The 12,827-nt window shown below is 38.0% G+C and overlaps 1 protein-coding gene across 13 annotated transcripts in view; it reads left to right on the top strand.

The window, feature by feature from the left end:
* The window catches only part of ADCYAP1 (adenylate cyclase activating polypeptide 1), a 72,788-nt gene that overhangs the window by 29,974 nt on the left and 29,987 nt on the right, over positions 1-12,827 (top strand). For 4 of the 13 annotated variants that reach the window (XM_047828245.1, XM_047828251.1, XM_047828243.1 and 1 more), the window contains exons 2-4: positions 1,870-1,930; positions 3,507-3,568; positions 6,656-6,732. The exons of 1 other annotated variant lie outside the window; for it this stretch is intronic. The gene's annotated coding sequence lies outside the window, so the exon portion shown is untranslated. The remainder of the gene's footprint in view (positions 1-1,869; positions 1,931-3,506; positions 3,569-6,655; positions 6,733-12,827) is intronic. 8 more of the 13 variants (XM_047828246.1, XM_047828250.1, XM_047828244.1 and 5 more) reach the window with 3 other exon arrangements.

The following is a 12,827-nucleotide window of genomic DNA, read 5'->3' as shown; positions in this document are numbered from 1 at the left end:
TTAACATACTTTTTCTATTTTGTACCAGCAACATACTATGTTTCTTTGAAGAATCGTCCATTACAACATGAAATTCATACTACATTACTTGATTTCTCATTTATTTTTCATATACTCATTAGGTTCCCATAGATATTCTCAGAGAAGTAGCATGCTCCAGGTCAGCAGTAACTTGTTACTCTTTTGTTTTGACATTATAGGCTTTTTAGGGATTAACTTCTTAATTTATAGCCCAAGAAATAAAGTCCGTCTACTATATACAAAGGGAATTGGCATTGTAATTATTTTCTCTCTTCTTTTCATTCTGTGTGGCATTACTTTTGGGGCCATGATAGGAAGCAGAAAATGAAATAAAAGGTAGACGTATTTAGTGAATCTTAGCTTTTCAGGCAGTCAGTCTAGTTTATCCAGTTCCAGTTTCTACTTCACTTTTAACAGTGTAGAAATTCTAAAAATTCTAGCACTAGATGTAGTAATTCCAGTTTTGTAGGCTAGGCTGCAGAATTGGGTTTTTATTAAGATTGGTTTCCTAGATTCCTGGAATTATTTTTTAACAATCTGGGCTTGTTATGCCATCTCAAAGTGTTGTACCATTTTTAAAAACAACACTCATGTATAAGAAAAACAATAAGAAACAGGCAACCTCATTGTAAAATCCTATTCACCATCCCTAACCATTTGTCAAGGTCTCTCTACATATTTGTTGTGAAAAGGTATCCTTAGCAACCAAGATGGTTGGCTTTTCATATAAAAGAGACCCCAGACCATTCTTCTAACATCTAAAGATTCAACTTCCCCACAATAACAAGCACACAGATGGCGAGACGTGACAGCAAAGCACGTGGGCCAGAGCACTTGAATAAAAAGTGGATGTGTTCTAGGCCACACACACGGTGATTTCCCTTCTCAGCACTCTTTTTATCTTTCATCAAGTCTCTCTGAGCAAGGCTGCCCTACAAAAAGAAATCCGGCATTTCATTAGGACACTTGGGAAAACTAAGAGAATATAAAAATCCTCCTGGAGCATTTTTAAAATGAAGAATGAAAGAAAGTCATCTGAAGTTCCACTTGGAAGTGAAATGTATATTCTTACAAATTGTCCTTTTTGAAAAAAGAATGATAACAAGAAAAGAATGATTAGTCCCTAAGATGGTCATATTAGGGCATACAGTAAAACCTTGGTTTGCAAGCATAATATGTTGCTGAAACCTGCTTGTGATCCAAAGTACTCATATATCAAAGCCAATTTCAAGAACCATCGGCTCTGGGCACCTGGATGTCTCAGTTGATTGAGCATCCAACTTCGGCTCAGGTCATGATCTCATGGTTCGCAGTTCATGAGTTTGAGTCCTATATTGGGCTCTGTTGCTGACAGCTTAGAGCCTGGAGCCTGCTTGGGATTCTGTATCTCTGTCTCTCACTGCCCATCCTTGCTCATGCTCTCTCAAAAAAACAAAAATAAAACCAAACAAACAAACAAACAAAAAAAACCACCCCAAAACAAAACAAAAAAACACCCATTGGCTCAGTTGTGGTCATGTGACATTCGGTGTCACATACTACTCATATGGTGAGACATTGCTCGTTTATCAACTTAAAATTTATTAGAAATGTTTGCTTGTCTTGGGGAGTACTTGCAGAATAAGTTACTTGCAATCCAAGGTTTTACTGTACTTGAGAAATAATAACATGGAGGTCGTTTTCTCATTTTTACCCTGAAATTGGTGAATTGTTCAATTAAAGGGAGTTCCTCTGCTTCTAAAATGGTCCTTCTTTTCATAAAATAGGTTGGGGAGATTTTCAGAAAGAAGCTTTCATTTTCAAATTTTTTTTGGAAATACTAAATGCCCTTTTCCTTTTCTTCTGCAGGAAATTGCAGTGCATGTCTCAATTCAAAACCATGAAAGAAGAATGGGCTTCCTGAGTACAGGTGGTCAGAGCTATCTGCTAATGTGAATAAGAAAAATGGGAGGGGGACATCAACGATAAAAATCAAGCCCTTCCTTTTTTGGCTCTCATGTTTTGGGTAGTCATTTCCTGCTTCTAACTTGATTCTCTTCACTTCTGTTTAACTGCAGAAATGTTTCCTAGAATTGGTTGTTCACACTTAGAAATCTTTGTACTGACAACTTACAGATTTTTTTTTCACCTTCTTGTGTGTGGCTGACGGACTATTAAGTGACATTTACAATTCAGGCAATCCTTTGTGTTTCTGACCTGCCAGTTTCTACGCGAAATAAGGACGAGCAGCTTGGAGAGTCTCAGTCTGAACAAGGCTATTTGAGCTCAGAGGGAACAATGTTCCCTCATGAGATGTAGGAATAAAGAATTAGCTCAGGGTGTGCAAGGGAACATTTCAGACTTTCTCCTCTTGTAGAATTCAGATCTGGTTTTATAGTTGTCCAGTTTCTAAAAACCCAAGGTCAGTTTTGACATGAGTCATCTGGACATAATCAAATAATTGTGGGCAGTTGTGTGAAGGGGTCACACACACAGGGAAAGGGGGAGAGCCTCCTATTGCTGTAGGGTTGCTTGCACCCATGGTTTCTGTTTTTTAAACCCAGACAGGACTTGGTGGGTTTCTTTCTTATTAATGAGTCCCCCTTAAGATACTCACTCAAGAAGTTCTATTATTTTATGGTCTGAAATGATCACATTCACTCTTACATAAATTAAGTAAAAGCTTGTTACAAGTTACCTTATGGTCTTCCTTGGGGGGAAATCACCCCTTAAGGGAATGGCAGACTTCTTTCATGTGGACTAGAATGCACGCACTACCCAGCAGATAAAGCATTAAAGCACAGAAGTTTGGCTGTTGACATGGGATCTACCATTTTGTCTTCCATCAAAAGAACATGAGCCCAAATAAACACGCAGCCCAAGAACACATGCTCTCAAGTTCAAAGTCAGCATGCCATTAATAGTCAAATAAACCTAGAAAAAAAAATCGAATTTTTTTCTCCTTCCTGACTGTATCCAAAGATAATCACATGCCTCCTTGGCTCAAGATGCCAATTTTGGTAAATACATAAATGTAATATGTTTCTATTTCATTTTTGTGCTCTTTTTTTTCTGTCATATTGAGGGTTTCTGTGAAATGGTGCACTTCGAATTGCTTCTGTCAGTTCCAGTTTGCCTCCGTCCAGCTAAGGAGAGGCTGGGGGAAAAACAGTGCAATTTAAATAATAGAGTTATTTAAAGTGAAAGATAGCAAGGCTGTAGTTCTTGCTCACCAGTATAAATTGTTTCTGGTCTCAACTGGCTTTATAATCCATGGTTCCTATTTTCTGGATAGATCTTACTCTGTGAATCAGAGGATTTCCTGTAATAAGGCAGAAGTAGTTTCATTCAGGACCATATCTTGGTCCAGATGTTCTTTTGAAAAGATTGCCAATCTACAAAGGCAGAGGGCTGCAGTTTTGGCAGGGAGAAAGTCCTTCAAATGGGCCACTAGATGGTGGTGCTGCACTGTCAGTGCTAAATGCTGCCCGCCCTCTACATTTCAGGGCTGGGAGTATTCCTGAGGAGAGAACTCTAATCACTGAAGTCTGTGCCCAGGAGCAATAAGGTGGGCCCAAGCAAAGGTGGTCTTTATATGTCATATATCTGGGAACTGGATATTCTGTTAAGCTTTTATTGAGGCTGTGATTTGTTGACTCAACAAACTATTGTTTGTCTGTCTAAAGGTCATGATGTTTTTTGTTTTTTGTTTTTTTAATTGGAAAGGACCTGAAAGGGCAAAGTGCAAAATTTGTTGAGATTATATGTAACATTTTTTTTACAGTAATTCATGCTTTTCATTGGATGATTAAAATTTCCCAGAGACCGAGGACTTTGATACCTGAATGGAAAAGTAAAGAACTGTTGGCCAGGGTAGCATCAGGTGGCAGGAGCTCTGCCCTACATCCTGAATAAGGAGCTGGAAGGTTGCTGGGCCTTTTCTCAGCTACATTATGAGAGATTTGGACTGGACCCGGATAAGGTTCCTTCTAAGAGTCTATGGTTGTCTGATCTTAAGCAGTTGCCAAGTACAGAAGCCCCTGAAAGCCATTTAATTTTACTCCAATTTACTGTGAAGGCATATGGGTGTTTATAGTGTAGTATATATGTGAATAATGCTCTTGTTTAATGTCAGAAATGGTGTTCGTTCCTGGACTTCCAAGGTATGGAATGAAACTTTGGAGTTTTAGTTAAAGAGATAATGAAACTGTTTATTACAATATCATCTTAGGCTTCATCTTTGCTGTAAATGTTTTAGAAACCACTGGCCATCTCTTTGCTGCATTTAAAATCACGTCAGAAAGTCAGAGAGACAAATACTGTACATACGTTCTCACTTATATGTGGGATCTAAAAACATTAAACTAAAAGAAATAGAGTAGAATGGTGGTTGTCAGGGTTGGGGGGTGGAGAAAATGGGGAGATGGTCAAAGGGTACAAATTTCCCTTATAAGATGAGTAAGTTCTGGGGATCTAATGTACAGCATGCTGATTATAATTTAAAATATTGTTGGGGCGCCTGGGTGGCGCAGTCGGTTAAGCGTCCGACTTCAGCCAGGTCACGATCTCGCGGTCCGTGAGTTCGAGCCCCGCGTCAGGCTCTGGGCTGATGGCTCGGAGCCTGGAGCCTGTTTCCGGTTCTGTGTCTCCCCCTCTCTCTGCCCCTCCCCCGTTCATGCTCTGTCTCTCTCTGTCCCCCCAAAAATAAATAAACGTTGAAAAAAAATTAAAAAAAAATAAATAAAATATTGTATTATACACTGGAAAGGTGTTAAGGGAGTAGATCTTAAAAGTTATCACCACACATACACACACACACACACACACACACACAGACACACAGAGGTAATTATAGGAGGGAATGGAGGTGTTAACTAACCTCATTGTGGTAATCATTTTGGAATGTATACACGTCTCAAATCATCACATTGTTCACCTTAAACTTACATGTATTATATATCGATAAAATCTCAATAAAGCTGAAAGAATTAAATTCATATTAGAACTTTTGGATCATAAGTCTGACAATAAAGAATTATGTAATCTTCTTGTAAGGACATGATATATTTTACACAGTTGTGTATATATTCCCTTTGAATTAACTTATTCATTAATTTTCTTTTAAGTGATGTATTCATATATTGAGGGAACCGGTAATGTGCCCTGCCTTCAAGGAGATTACATTTTTCTAGTGAGACAATTAATTGGACAAGCAATTACAAGAATGTGTGGGTATGTGATCTAAGTGGAGAAATACAAGATTTTCTGAGAGAACATAGTAATAGAGATGAAAATTTCTCTCTGCAATAACTTCACATGGAAAAACTACAAGTTAGATTTGATTTTACAGGGATGTTTACACAAAAAAACAATCCTTTAACAGAGGAAAAAAAAACCCATAGTGTGTCTGTGTTAAATGCCTCTTTCCTTTATGAAACCTGGAAACATATGCAAAATTCTATCAACCTTTTGATTATAGATGTTATAGAAAAGCTACAGAAATAAATACTAAGGGAATATTTTTCTTTTAGTTTTCAAGTCACATCAACAGTTGTATCTGGAAAAAAGCTTAAAATTTTTTTTCAAATTTATTTTTAATGTTTTTATTTATTTTTGAGAGAGAGAAACAGAGCGTGAACATGGGAGGGCCAGAGAGAGAGGGGGAGACACAGAATCTGAAGCAGGCTTGCTTATCAGACTGAGCCACCCAGGTGCCCCTAAAAAATTTTTTTTTAATGTTTATTTTTGAGAGAGAGAGAGAGAGACACACACACACACACACACACACACACACACACACGAGCAGAGTGTAAGCAGGGGAGGGGCAGAGAGAGAGGGGGAGACACGAATCCAAAGCAGGCTCCAGGCTTTGACTGAGCCACTCAGGCACTCCATGGACAAAAACTTTATCAGTAGGCTTTCCATTCATTGTGAAACTTTCTGTGCCCCCTCCCCCACCATTACTTATACCCTTCCTTTAGGAAAATTATGAACTCCTAATTAGGACTTAATAGTTACCCAAAATTTGAAAATAAGAAGCAACAGTTTGCGTTTGCAATAAAGACCATTTCAGGTTAATGGCAACTTTTGCTTGTATGCAAGAAATAAATATACTGAAATCTGTCATTCATACTGTGAACAAAACAAGGGAGAAAATATTCCTAGAACCAGTGATTCATAGTTATTTTTGTTGGGGTGAAAAACCATCTCTTGAAAAGTACAATGGTTCAATGAACAAATGTCACAGTGCATGGGATGACATAAGCCATACTCGTAGCTGAATGGAGGAAGAAAAAGAGTTTTTTTTTTTTTTTTACAAGGCCAGTTTTGATGCAATTGAAATATTACATTTAAAAAACCCTACTCATTGTTGATGAGTAATCTGATTTTGATGATGGTCCTTTGTTTGAGATACATATATTCTGACAACTTTCCACCCCCAAATAGAATGTTTGAAGCTTTCTATTATCCTTTATTAATGTTTTCTGTATTATTCCCACACCTTGGGCTACTGCTAAGTGCCACATCCAATTTTAGCAACCAGAATGTCTTGTGAGCCCTTCTCCCAGGGGCAGTTTTTGGGGTGTGTATATTGAATCAGAGAATGTTAGGGGTGGACATGGCTTTAAAGACCACCTAATCCTTTATTTTACAGATGGAAGATTCAATCTTGAGAAATTTGGTCACATCTGATAGGTCATGGAGCTCCAACTAAAACTCAGAGAAGAGAAGGTATGAGAGAATTTGTTTTTATGAAGAATTTACTGGGATGGCCATGGAACACACCTTATTTGATTTTAGCCCCCAAGTAACTGTTTGTCATGGGCAAATCTTTATTTTTAGATGAAGAGATTAAGGCTAGAGAAGTAAAGAATAGCAGTCCAGATCTGAGTTTGCTGGCTTTTCAGTCACTCACTTACTCACTCATATCTGTTGAGAGGCCGTCTGTGTCACACACTGTGCTAGGGATACGGAGGTGTGCAAACATAGGTGGATTCCAGGCTCAATTTGTTTATGGTTTAGCTGCAGAGATAGATATCATCTAAATAATCATACAAAAAGATGTAAAATTACCCATGAAGGCTCTGAAGGATAGGACAAGTCTTTTGCTCCATATTGTGATACAAAAGCAGGGGTACCTGGGTGGCTCAGTTGCTTAAGAGTCCAGCTTCAGCTCAGGTCATGATCTCACGGTTTGTGAGTTTGAGCCCTGCATCAGGCTCTGTGCACACAGCTCAGAGCCTGGAGCCTGCTTCAGATTCTTTGTATCCCTCCCTCTCTGCCCTTTCCCCACTTGTGGTCTCTCTCTCAAAAATAAATAAACATTGGGAAAAAAAATGTGATACAAAAGCAGAGCAGAGCCTTTTCCCATGAATGTGGTCCTGGCAGCGGCCTGGCTAACCAAGTGCCAGCCTCTTAGACAGCCAGGTTGGGGAAGAAGCTGGATCATTTGGTAGGATGACAATCAGTTGGTAGGATGGCCTAGGTGCTACCCTTTGATTAACTTCTCTGGGGCCTCATGGTCTTGCTTTCACATGGCTTCCTCTAGTGATTTTTCTGTCATAGTTTTGTGTCAATAGCTGTGTCAATTTTTTTTCAACTGTAAAAAAGATTTCCTTTGTGAAGTTGTGCTCAGAAGGTACAGCTTGCATTGCTTTCTCCCAACCACACTTTCTGAATCTTGGTAAAACTCCATGGAAATTGACTGTAACATTGGTGGTACTTTTCCTTACTATGAACTGTGATCTTAAAGAAATAAGTCACCTTGCCTATTTATGAGTGAATAATCCATCCGTCCATCCATCCATCCATTCATCCATCCCCTCTTCTATCTATTTCTCTTTAGTGGTTTTTCCTCATTTCTGATGCAGAATTCTAAGGAAGGTTTTATCAGTGGTTATGATGACTTTGCAAAATTTTGCTTTCTTATAAGACAGAAACCAAAAGGAAATATGGAAAAGGAAATGATTTTCTTTTGACAGAATAGAACCTTAAATGAATGTTGTCTTTTTGATATCCACTGTTGTCATTATAAAGTTTGTATAACACACTTTTGTTTTCTCTCTTTTGATCTTTCCAGATATATTTTCTTGCAAATATGTGCATACATATACTTACTCATTTTTATGAAAATGAAATCATACTCTGTAAACATTTTTGTGGCCCTTTTTGCTTTTAGAAATATAAAATAAGCATTTTAAGTTAACAAAGCTCTTCATAATAGTTTTAATGGCTGCACAGTATCCCATTGTAAGAATGTGCCATAATTCACTCCATTTAATTAATTCAACTAATCTCCTTTTTTTGGGTATACTTTAGAATTTCTCCATTCTTAGAAACTTTGATGCAATGAACATTCTTGCATGGTTACTTTGTGCACCTGGTCATTAATTTCCTTACAATAGATTTCTAGAAGTGGAATTTGCTATATGAAAGGCTTTTGATATAGTTGGCCAAACAGTTCTTTTTCAAAAGTTGAACCAATTTATCCTCCCATCAGTAGAGCGTGAGGATATCTGTCTCTCCACTGATTTTCTGTCATAAGTCACTAAGCAATGCCAGTGAACATTTTTTACCATTGAAAACTTTTCCATTATTGACTGGATGCTTTTCTTGTTTTGTCAATTGCCTGTCTGTATACTTTGGCTGATATTCAACTGAAGTGTCTGTCTTATTTTTTTTTTTAATTTTTTAAAATTAAAAAAAATTTTTTTTAATGTTTATTTATTATTGAGAGAGAGACAGAGCATGAGTGGGGGAGGAACAGGGAGAGAAAGGGAGACACAGAATCTGAAGCAGGCTCCAGGCTCTGAGCTGCCAGCACAGAGCCCGATGCGGGGCTCAAACCCATGAACCGTGAGATCATGACCTGAGCTGAAGTCAGACGCTCAACTGACTGAGCCACCCAGGGGCCCCTCTGTCTTATTTTTTTTTTTAAAGTCCCTTTGCATAGAAAGGACATTTTCCCAGTTTATCATTTATATTTTAACTATGATAATGATGTCTTTTGATTACAAAATTATAACACTTTGGTATAATCAACTTTATTTACTTCTTCCTTTGTAGTTGTTGTTATGCCCCAAGTTCATATAATTATTCCACATTTTTGTTCTAGTGATTTATTTTAAAAGATTTATATCTGCTTGGAAACTATTTTGGAATATGGTGTGTATTAGAAATATGATCTTTGTTCTAAAGTAATTAAAATAAATACTTAGATCTATTTCTTGGGCTTTTAATATTGGTCATTGATCTGTCTGCAGGGGAAGGCACCAATATTACATTGTTTAGATTAGTATGTTTTTACTATTTTTTAATTGTTACACTATGCAAAATGTACATAACATAAAATTTATCATTTTAACCATTTTAAATGTGCAACTAAATGGTGTCAGCTACATTAACAATGTTGTGCAACTATATCATTATCCATTTCCACAACTTCTCCACCATCTCAAATAGGAGGTCTGTACTCATTAAACAATAATTTCTTGTTCCCCTCCCTTTAGCCCCTGGCAACCTCTGTTCTACTTTCTGTCTCTATGAATTTGCCTATTCTAGGTACCTAAAACTGGAATTGTACAACGTTAGTCCTTCTGTGTCTGGCTTATTTCACTTAGCAGAATGTTTTCAAGGTTCATCTATATGTAGCATGTATCAAAATCTCATTCCTGGGGTGCCTGGGTGGCTCAGTCAGTTGAGTGTCCCACTTGGGATCATGATCCCCCTGTTTAGGGGGTTTGAGCTCCGTGTCAGGCTCTGCTGACAGCTCAGAACCTGGAGCTTTGGATTCTGTCTTTCTCTCTCTCTGCCCCTCCCCTGCTCATACTCTGTCTCTCTTTCAAAAATAAATAAAATATTTTTAAAAATTAAAAAAAAATGTCATTCCTTTTACAATTGAATAATATTCTGTTATATGTATATACTACATGTTTTTAATCCATTCATCTGCTGATATTTGGGTTGTTTCTCCCTTAGGCTATTGTGAATAATGCTGTGATGAACACTGTTATAAAAGTATCTATAATGTAGTTTTATAATTCCCTTTAATATATTATAGTGTGTATTTCCACTCATTATTCTTCTCCTTAAAATTTTTCCTTAGATATCCTGCATGTTTACTTTTGCTGCTAAATGTGAAGATAATTTGATTTCCTTTTAAACCTCTAACCTCAAATGCTTTTGGAATTTTATTTTGGATCATATTGAATTTATCCATTAATTTTGACAAAGTTGATATTGTGATATTTAGAGTTCTCAATCAAATATTATGGCTTGCCTCTCTTAAATAATGATGCCCCCGGTAGAGTTTTGAACATACTAGGATAGCTCTTCTGCGTTTTTTGTTAAGACTATTCTTAGGTATTTTACAGTTTCTGTAGTTATTTTTATGGAATAGTTTGCATTTTATTTTCTACTGCTTATTGCTGGTACACAGAAATTCTTCTACATTAACTTTTGTTACCAGGTGCGTACTTGAATAACATGTATATTATAAACGTTAAACTTAGTTAATGTTTTTTTTTAAATTTTTTTTTTTTCAACGTTTATTTATTTTTGGGACAGAGAGAGACAGAGCATGAATGGGGGAGGGGCAGAGAGAGAGAGGGAGACACAGAATCGGAAACAGGCTCCAGGCTCCGAGCCATCAGCCCAGAGCCCGACACAGGGCTCGAACTCACGGACCGCGAGATCGTGACCTGGCTGAAGTTGGACGCTTAACCGACTGCGCCACCCAGGCGCCCCTTAGTTAATGTTTTAAATTGATAGTGTGCTTGGCTTCCTCTCTGCATGGATTGTTTTTATGTTTAACAGATACATATTTAACAGGAAAAAAATTTGTTTTCAAAGATTGAATTGTTGCTGTGTATCCATATTATAGGGAACAGTGGCCTTTATCTTAAAGGCAGACAGCTCTTTTCTTTGGAAAAACTCTTAGTAGATCTTTTGGTTATGGAAATCCTAGATAAGTGAAGGATTAAAAACTGTTCTTCCCAATAAAATAACAGGAACATTCATGAATTCTTCTGCCATTTGAATAGAAGGGAGTGGGGAACTGAAGGATGAAAAGAGAAGAAACCACAGGGAGTAATAATAGCCTCAGTGGGGAGAGGCGTCCCATGACAATATCGCTGCTAAGAAATTCTACGTAGAGATGGCTGAGGAACAGTGATATCTAGTAATTAATTGTAGGTTAACTCCTGTTCTGTGCCTTATTGTGATTTGTTCAAGAATTTAGTGTAGTAATAAAAAATTTATGGGAAAGCCAAAGGATCACAAAATGATTGCCATTGAAAGATACTTTACTCACAATTCCCAAGAGGAGTGGGCATGCCATACCATGGGGTGTGCCACACGAGGAAGCACAAGGGTTGTCATGAGGCAGAGGGAGGGGGAAGAAATGTGGGCCAAAGTTTATTGTGGTTTCTTCAGAAAGGAACTATCAAGGCAGAATAAGCAGGTTTTGGATTGGCTAGTTGGAGTAATTTCACCAGGCTCCAAGGCATAAGGGCTGTTCATGTTGTCTGGGGTGATTAGGGCAGGTGGATAGTGGCCAGAGTAAGGAGGTGATTGGGGGTGTGGACTCTGGATTGTTTGGTTAGTATTTGAAAAGGAGCCCCCAAGAGAAGGACGCCTCTCAAGGAGACAGGGGTGGTGAAGCAGTGGAGGCTAAGTCAAGGTGACTCAAACATATTAGTAGGTTGTTCAGAACGAGTCATGTCCAACATATGCATGGAGGGCAGATATTAAAGGCATCAAGTTTATGGGGCGCCTGGGTGGCTCAGTCCATTAAGTGTCCAACTTAGGCTCAGGTCATGATCTCACGGTTTGTGAGTTCAAGCCCTGCATTGGGCTCTGTGCTGACAGCTCAGAGCCTGGAGCCTGCTTGGGATTCTGTCTCTGCCTCTCTCTCTGCCCCTCCCCTGCTCACACTGTCTCTCTCTGTCTCTGAATAATAAATAAATGTTTAAAAAAATTAAGCATCAAGTTTATAGAACCTAGAAACATGGTTAATACATGGTCCTTCTCAGTTTTTCAAAGCCTTCAGTAAAGTTCTATCTTATGATAATGGTACTTTGAGGAATCAAGGAAACAAGAGCTATTTTCTATGTTGAAGATGTTGCTATAGGAGGTGAATAGAGTAGAAAATCAGAATGAGAGGTGACCAGGAGAAACATGAGCAATCCCACCAAGAATTCTCAGAAACACTGAGGAGGGCTGTAGACATCATGTTGGATGGAGGCTCAAGTCAACTTTTAGAAGATAAATACTTTAAAGAGGCTGGAGGAGTTGAAAACACTAATGGCAAGCCCTTGGGTTATGTAGTAGACATTTTAAGTTTTAGAGGTTAGGGAATGGCTTGAGGGCTGGTTTGTTTCCAGAAAAGGGCTCCCTTATATAGGGGAGCAAAATATGCTACCGAAAATATGTTTCATTGGCATATAGATTATTTTAGGCTGGTTATTTTTAAGAAACAAAAGACCCATGAAGAACCTTTGACCTTTCACTTAGCTGCATGAAAGTATCTAGATAGAAGTCCTGGAAGTCCTGCTCCAGGAAAGGAGCTGTCACAATAGATGAGTACCTTATAATATGAACTAGGTATGGCAGACAGGGAACATTGAAGTATCTCCCAAAATTAAAGACAGAAGTCATAGTAAAAGAAATGAATACTATGTGTTCTCCTTAAATTGGCCACAGCACATCTGGTCCAATTATGCATCTTTAATACTACCACATGTTCACTGAGAGAACTACTTTTTCTTTAACCAACTCTACTGGTTGCATTCTTATCTATCATGTAGTGTAAAGTCAGGTCAACTTAG

The sequence above is a fragment of the Prionailurus viverrinus genome, chromosome D3 (assembly GCF_022837055.1).
Source record: "Prionailurus viverrinus isolate Anna chromosome D3, UM_Priviv_1.0, whole genome shotgun sequence".
In the NCBI taxonomy this organism is placed as follows: Eukaryota; Metazoa; Chordata; class Mammalia; order Carnivora; family Felidae; genus Prionailurus; species Prionailurus viverrinus.
Note: the sequence above shows the minus strand (reverse complement) of the source record. Positions and strands in the feature narration are given on the sequence as shown.